Raw genomic sequence first — 6,303 nt, 5'->3', positions numbered from 1 at the left:
CTGGAATGCTGAGGTCGCTGGTTCGAAACTCCAGGCTTGACTGGTCAAGGCACATATAGGAGTTGATGCTTCCTGCTCCTCCCTTTGTTCTTTCTATCTCTTTCTTCTCTCTGTCTCTTTCTCTCTCTGTGTCTCCTCTCTCTAAAAAAATGAATAAATAAAATGTAAAAAAGAAAGAAAGAAAGATAGAAAGAAAGATAGAAAGAAAGAAAGAAAGAAAGAAAGAAAGAAAGAAAGAAAGAAAGAAAGAAAGAAAGAAACTCACATACACTGAGGGAACCTTACTGGAGAGCCACTACCAGAAATCTTTCTAAGGAATAAGAGGCCCTGGCCGGTTGGCTCAGTGGTAGAGCGTCGGCCTGGCGTGTGGGGGACCCGGGTTCGATTACCGGCCAGGGCACATAGGAGAAGCGCCCATTTGCTTCTCCACCCCCCCTTCCTCTCTGTCTCTCTCTTCCCCTCCCGCAGCCAAAGCGTCGCCCCTGGTGGGCGTGCCGGGTGGATCCCGGTCGGGCGCATGCGGGAGTCTGTCTGTCTCTCCCTGTTTCCAGCTTCAGAAAAATACAAAATAAAAAGGAATAAGAACATCCCCTGGCTCATAATCCCCCACCCCCAGCACACACACAATTGTGAACTTTTTTTTTTTCAATTTTTTTTAATTTATTCATTTTAGAGAGGAGAGGGAGAGACAGAGAGAGAGGAGAGACAGAGAGAGAGAAGGGGGGAGGAGCTGGAAGCATCAACTCCCATATGTGCCTTGACCAGGCAAGCCCAGGGTTTCGAACCGGTGACCTCAGCATTTCCAGGTTGACGCTTTATCCACTGCGCCACCACAGGTCAGGCCCAATTGTGAACTTTTGATGGCACTTATCAGTGGGTGTCCAAATCCTATGTAACCAGCTTGCATATTTGATGTAGTATCAGACAACAGGCACAAAACATTGTCCTTTGTCACTACACATGTTCTTGCCCGAAATACCAGCTTTCTGAAACAATTTTATAGTAACTGCTGAACTCAAGTGTTTTTGCAAATAAACACATTTCCTAATTAAAACTTGCCCTTTAAAGACACATTTTCTTGTCCCCGCTGTAGGTTTTCTTTTTCTTGTAACATATCACAGAATCAATAAGGGCAATGCAAACATCTTTAATATATACAGTTTCAACGCCCTAATAACATATCTGCCTGCATAAGGAAGCCTTCTTCCCTTCTCCAGCCCAGCTGATAATTTCCCCTGATTAAATGCCTTCTTATTTCACTCTCAAAGATAAAGCTTAAAAGGCAGTAGGGCTTCAGGGGGGTGCAGAGGGTGTATAGAAAAGGGATAAAGTGGAAGATGGGGTGTCACAGCCATTTTTTAAATGACAGCTTTTTATTTTTTTTATGAAAGTAGTGAATGTTCATTGTGGGAAAGTGTATGATAAAATGATGAGAAGAAAAAAAATATATTACTCAAAATCCAATCATCCAGAGAATGATAATTGTTAATATTTGGCTTTTTTTTTTTCATTTTTCTCCATAAGGATTTTTATATAGTTAACAATTTTGAAGTCTTGCTTTTTAAAAAAAATTATGTAATAAATGGCAGCATTTTTCCATGGACTGAAAAACTCTGCAAAACAAACAAAAAACAAAAAAACAAACTACAACAACAAAAACTCCAAAAAACCTTTCGAGTGGCTGCATAATAGTCTAGCAAGGCTGTCCCAACTTACTAATTCAACTTAACCCTTTAGGCTGTTCCATTTTTCCCCATTATTACAAATAATGTACTGCTACCATACTCAATGTCCTGGGTTTTGGGGGGGGGTAATTAATATATGGAGCTGGCTGTTTGGAAGGTCTTAGGCTGAATTTTATAGTAGTATTTCCTATGGCACAGAGCAACAATACAGGAGACTTTCAAGCTAGCTAAAGAATTAGATTTCAACATGGTAACAACTGACCTTACTTTTCCCTCTAAAACCTCTACTTCTTCCTGAATTCTCTTCACATTAAAGTGAATAATACCACCCCCCAACCAGATACCCAAGGTTGAGAATTAAGAGTCACTTTAGACTTCCTTTGCCTACTCCCACCCAACCGATCACCAAAATCTGTTCATTTTATATCCTTGATCTCTTTCAAGTCTTTCCTCTATTCTCCATCCTCACCACAATGGCCTTAGTTTACCTAAATGACCTACCTAGTTTACTTGAGCATTTCTAGTCTTCCCAAGCCATTCCCTTTAGTTCATTTCTCCCAACTGTTGCCAGACTGTCCTTTCCAAATACACTTAAGATCACAATGCCTCCTTTACTTAAAGCCTTTAATATCTCTCTACTCCCCACTCACACCCAGTACCTAAGCTTCCTCTGGACCCCTTCAAAACCCAATTATACTTATTGCTCTGGATTCCACCCAGGCACTTCCTTCACGTGCTGACTCTGGGGCCGTAAGGAGTGCCTCATGCTTTGTCCATGTCCTTCTACTGTTACATCTACTTAAAAAGCAACTCCCCTCCCTTCATGGTCTAGCTAACTCCTTTGCCTTCAAAACTCAACTTGAATTCCCCCTCTTATAGAAAGTCTTTCCCTCAAAGATTTGACTGGGTGTCCTTCTGAGCTCACACTCTGCCAATTTCTTAGGTAGAAACCCACCACACTGTGCCTCTCCTTGATGGTGGGGATTAGGCTCTGTTCATCTTCTTTAACCTCCAAATGCTTTCTTATATATTTCTTAAAAACAAGAATAGTCTCTTACATAATAGCAGTAATTATCAAAATCAGGAAATTAACATTGATATGTACTGTTATCTATCCTTATTTTAATTTTACCAATTGTCCCATTAATGTCCCAGTCCAGGACCACATATTGCATTTACTGCCTTGACAATTAAACCATTCCTTTAATCTGGAATTGTTCTGGAGCCTTTGTTTTTCATGACTTTGGAACTTTTGATGAGCCCATGACAGTCACTTCATTCAATGGTCCTCAGTTTGTGTTTGTTTGATGTTTTTCCATGATTAGGTTTAAGCCATTCATTTTTGGCAGGCGTACCACAGAAGTGATGTTTCATCATTCAGTGCATCAGAAATCACATGATATCTATTTGTCATATTCCCAGTGATGCTGGCTTGATTAAGGTAGAATTGGCCAGGTTTTTCAACTGCAAAGTTACTATTTTTTCCCTTTGGAATTCCAAACATACTTAGACTACAAATTTGTGTGTCATCCATGCACAGGGGCCATGCTAATCTTCTCTGTATCGTTCCAATTTTAGTATATGTGCTGCCGAAGCGAGCACTAGACTATGCAAAATACTTTTCCCCCATTTATTTTCATTTACTACATTTAGCATTTTGGCCTCTGTTTTCTCATTGGTCAAATGAAGTGCATAGAATTGAACAGTGGATTCCAGAATTTTCACTCTCAAGGAACTCTTTATTATCCCCTCTTCCATGAACCTCATATTTTGAAAGACCTTATCCACCAAACAGATGGTATTTCTCAAGGTATATGGGATTCATTTTCATATCACACATGGATCAGACATGTCTACTGCACTGTATGCTCACAAATGCAGGGCATGTTGGCCTCACCAGTAGATGCCCATAGCCAATCACAGTGCCAGCCACAGAGTAGGTGGTCAACAAATATTTGTTGAAGGTCTGAATTTGACTGCCAATCACAGCTTGTGCCCCACATTTGATGTCTGCAGTGAGGACACAAAACTAATAAATACTATCCAAAGGCAGAGACTTGACATTTTAGTCTCAGGCTTTGTCACTTAATGGTCAGTTTTTAGTTATCATAAAGATTTTAGAAATAGATTGAACAGAGTGCATAAAAACTTCTACCACCCTTACCCCATCCCTCCCCTTCTGGCAGCCTCAGATAGATGTTGAAGGGGCATTCTGGCACCCAAGTTTATGTTTGTGGTGCCTCTGTAACCACCAGATGACAACAACTGGTTAGACAGTCACAATAAACTTTTAAAAATACTGCAGACCTTGTTTTACATATGTATAACATGGGCGTTGTCAGATTTCCTCCCTCATTTCAGTAAGCACTTTACATCACGTTGATATAATGTAGCAGAAGTTCCTAAATGGAATTTTTAAGAGGGATGGCAGGGAAGGAAACAAACATTAGTTGAGCATCTCCTATATGCCCAGCGCTTTCTTTCCTTTGTTTTCTCTTTTAATCCTCACACCAACTGGCGAGGTAGGTATAGTCATCCGTTTTGCAGACGAGAAAACTGAGGCAGGGGTGAAGAATAATGACTTGCCCTAAATCTTACAGATGGCATGCAGCTGGGCTGGGGAACAATTTCTAAAGTCTCTTTCTAAAGCCCCTGTGAGTACCCCTGCACCAAGCTTCTTCTCATATCCTATAAAACCTCCTTTTCTTGGACATGTGCTGGCGATCATGTTCTAGACATGCAAAGGACAGAGATCTCTTGGACCACGTGCCCTGTAGTTTTATAAGTGATTGTTACCTCGACTCAGTAGCTGTTGCTATGGTTTAAGGGAAGTTGTCCGAGGAAGGAGAGCCTTTCTTTGGGCATCCTGTATGCCTGAGGAAGGAACTCAAGCCCAGCTCTTTAACTACTTCTCCTGTGCTGCAGCAACGTGAGAAAGACCATCCCAGGAAAAATGTTGGGGGTGTGAAATAACATCGTGGGAAGGCAGGGAAGGAGGCCTCGAGCCCCAGAGAGACCCGGGGACAGGAAAGGAGGGAGGAAGAGGAGATCAGACAACACTGCAAAGAAAAGGGGGAGAAAGGCAGAGAGGGAGGAAAGAGAACAAAAGGTAAGAGGAGAGGAAGCAGAGGAACGTCGGGACAAGGAAGGAGAAAGTTTGAGCCAGTGGGCGAGAAGAAGCAAGGACGGTAAGGGGAGACCGAGAAACATGAACTGAGGGAACTCGGAGAATTCGAGAAAGGGAAGAAAAAAAGGAAGAAAAAACGGAGAGGAAGGAAGGAAGAGGAGAGAGGAAGACGTTGGACAGAACAGAGACTCGGGTGATCGGAGAGGCCAGCGAGCCGCCCAGGGAAGGACACGTATCACCTGCGTGGCGCCCCCCCGCGCCGTGGTGCGGCCCTGCTCCCAGCGCCTGTGCGCGGAGGCTCGCCCAGCCGCGTAGGATTGGCTCCCGCCTCCCATTCATGTAACCTGCGTGTGCGTGTGTATGTGTGTGAGTGTGCGTGTGTCTCTCTCGCTCGCCCTCTCTGTCTGTGTGTAAGAGTGAGGGTGGGGGACGAAGGCAGGCAGGAGAACAGGCAGGGAGGGGAAGAAGAAGAGGGAAGCTATTAAACACACACACACACACTCTCACACACACTCGCGCGCACACATACCCGCCCCAACCCCCAAGAAGCCTCGGGATTGCAGCTGTTTCATGTGGGGCAGCAGTGCTGGCAGGGACGCCGGCCGGGAGCGGCCGGGAGCGGGAGCCCGGCGTGCGCGCGCGGCTGGAGGTTCTCTGGGACTCCGCTTCCCGCCGGAGCTATTGTTGGTCTCGCTGGAGCTGAGCGCAGAGCTGGGACCTGCTTCCTGGGCGCACACTTGGGCTCGCGGAGCCGACGAACCGCGCCACCGAGAGCGAAAGGAGCCACCGGCGCGGCGCCTTGCCTCCCTCCTCCCCGCTTTCCCGGCGGTGGCAGTCTGCAGCCACGGTAAGGCGGCGTGATCTGCTCTACGGAAAAGCGCCTTGGGGACCGCGGCGGCGCCTCGCCGGCTCTCTAGCTTCTCTGCGCGCACTAGCTGTGGCAGGGTCGGGGCAGCTCGCGCGGATGCCATGGGCTCCGGGGGACGCTTGCCTGCTCCCCTGGCCCGGACCGGGGAAAGAAGGGACAGAGGTTGGGGCGCGGGTTACCGACGAGGCGAGCCAATCTGGAACCCCGAGCCTCCGCCGCTACAGCCCCCAGAGCCCGGCGAGGACTGGAGCCTGGGAGCGAGGGTGAGGGAAGAGCAGGGCGGTGGAAGCGGACTCAAAACTCGGGACGGCGGGTGGGAGGAAGGAGGCGCGCGGGTTCATCTGCCTCGCTGGGATCCTGCCCCGGCCCCAGCGAACTCAGCCCCTCTGCAGACCTGCCGGCCCCGGCGGGCGCCGGTGGAGCCCGCGAGGCGGCGCCGGGCTCCAGCGGCTGCAGCCTGCGCTGCGGGGCGAGCGCCGGCTGCAGTGGCCCCGCGCGCGCCGCGGCTGGAGCGGAAAACCCAAGACAAGACTCAGCCCGGAGCCCTCTGCAGCGGGTGCGGCTCTCGTCTCTCCCCTCCCGCCGCCCTGCAGCGGTGTTTATGATCCCCCTCGGAGCGAGTT

The 6,303-nt window shown here is 47.6% G+C and overlaps 1 protein-coding gene and 1 non-coding gene across 3 annotated transcripts in view; one reads left to right on the top strand and one right to left on the bottom strand.

Annotated features, from left to right (window-relative positions):
* Positions 1–3,183: 3,183 nt before the first annotated feature.
* Positions 3,184–3,287, bottom strand: LOC136390243 (U6 spliceosomal RNA). The gene has a single exon (XR_010748672.1). It is a non-coding gene; the product is annotated as a U6 spliceosomal RNA (small nuclear RNA).
* Positions 3,288–5,211: 1,924 nt separating this feature from the next.
* TENM4 (teneurin transmembrane protein 4) overlaps positions 5,212–6,303 on the top strand; it is an 801,941-nt gene continuing 800,849 nt past the window's right edge. For both annotated transcript variants that reach the window (XM_066369554.1, XM_066369563.1), the window contains exon 1: positions 5,212–5,659. The gene's annotated coding sequence lies outside the window, so the exon portion shown is untranslated. The remainder of the gene's footprint in view (positions 5,660–6,303) is intronic.

Source organism: Saccopteryx leptura, chromosome 1 (assembly GCF_036850995.1).
Source record: "Saccopteryx leptura isolate mSacLep1 chromosome 1, mSacLep1_pri_phased_curated, whole genome shotgun sequence".
In the NCBI taxonomy this organism is placed as follows: Eukaryota; Metazoa; Chordata; class Mammalia; order Chiroptera; family Emballonuridae; genus Saccopteryx; species Saccopteryx leptura.
Note: the sequence above shows the minus strand (reverse complement) of the source record. Positions and strands in the feature narration are given on the sequence as shown.